The sequence below is a fragment of the Triticum dicoccoides genome, chromosome 1A, assembly GCF_002162155.2.
Source record: "Triticum dicoccoides isolate Atlit2015 ecotype Zavitan chromosome 1A, WEW_v2.0, whole genome shotgun sequence".
Taxonomy (NCBI): Eukaryota; Viridiplantae; Streptophyta; class Magnoliopsida; order Poales; family Poaceae; genus Triticum; species Triticum dicoccoides.
This window is the reverse complement of record NC_041380.1, coordinates 22,312,585-22,313,972: the sequence shown is the minus strand read 5'-3', so window position 1 is coordinate 22,313,972 and position 1,388 is coordinate 22,312,585.

Here is a 1,388-nt window from a genome sequence, read left to right as displayed (position 1 = left end):
CGAGAACGTAGAGAGGGTTACGGCAAAAACTGGATGCACTTCGTGTACAAAACGGACAATCTCTTTCGAAGTATCAGGGTTTCATACGGAAACTCGTCTGTTACAAAGGGATTTCATTTTTTTGAACTGCTTTGAACTCCATTGTTTTTCTGTGTTCAAAATGCACCATTCAAAGCCACATCATCAATTTACAACCCTTTCTGACTACATTTGTTATTTTTCATGCATTTACTGATTATTTTGAGCTATAAGACCATGAAATTGAAAAGCATTTGAAATGAACTCTGAAAAGATTCCAAGTTGGCATGGCATCATCATTTCACCCACATAGCATGTGCGAGAAAGTAGAGAGGGTTACGGCAAAAACTGGATGCGCTTCGTGTACAAAACGGACAATCTCTTTCGAAGTATGAGGGTTTCATACGGAAACTCGTCTGTTACAAAGGGATTTCATTTTCTTGAACTTATTTGAACTCCATAGTTATTCTGTGTTCAAAACGCACCATTCAAAGCCACATCATCAATTTACAACTCTTTCTGACTACATTCGTTATTTTTCATGCATTTACTGATTATTTCTAGCTATAAGACTATGAAATTGAAAAGCATTTAAAATGAACTCTGAAAAGGTTCCAAGTTGACATGGTATCATCATTTCATCCACATAGCATGTGCGAGAACGTAGAGAGGGTTACGGCAAAAACTAGATGCACTTCGTGTACAAAACGGACAATCTCTTTCAAAGTATCAGGGTTTCATACGGAAACTCGTCTGTTACAAAGGGATTTCATTTTTTTGAACTTATTTGAACTCCATAGTTTTTCTGTGTTCAAAATGAACCATTGAAAGCCACATCATCAATTTACAACCCTTTCTGACTACATTTGTTATTTTTCATGCATTTAATGATTATTTTGAGCTATGAGACCATGAAATTGAAATGCATTTGAAATGAACTCTGAAAGGTTCCAAGTTGGCATGGTATCATCATTTCACCCACATAGCATGTGCGAGAAAGTAAGAGGGTTACGGCAAAAACTGGATGCACTTCGTGTACAAAACAGACAATCTCTTTCGAAGTATCAGGGTTTCATACGGAAACTCGTCATTTACAAAGGGATTTCATTTTTTTGAACTTATTTGAACTCCATCGTTATTCTGTGTTCAAAATGCACCATTCAAAGCCATATCATCAATTTACAACCCTTTCTGACTTCATTTGTTATTTTTCATGCATTTACTGATTATTTTGAGCTATAAGACAATGAAATTGAAAAGCATTTAAAATGAACTCTGAAAAGGTTCCAAGTTGGCATGGTATCATCATTTCGCCCACATAGCATGTGCGAGATAGTAGAGAGGGTTACGGCAAAAGCTGGATGCACTCC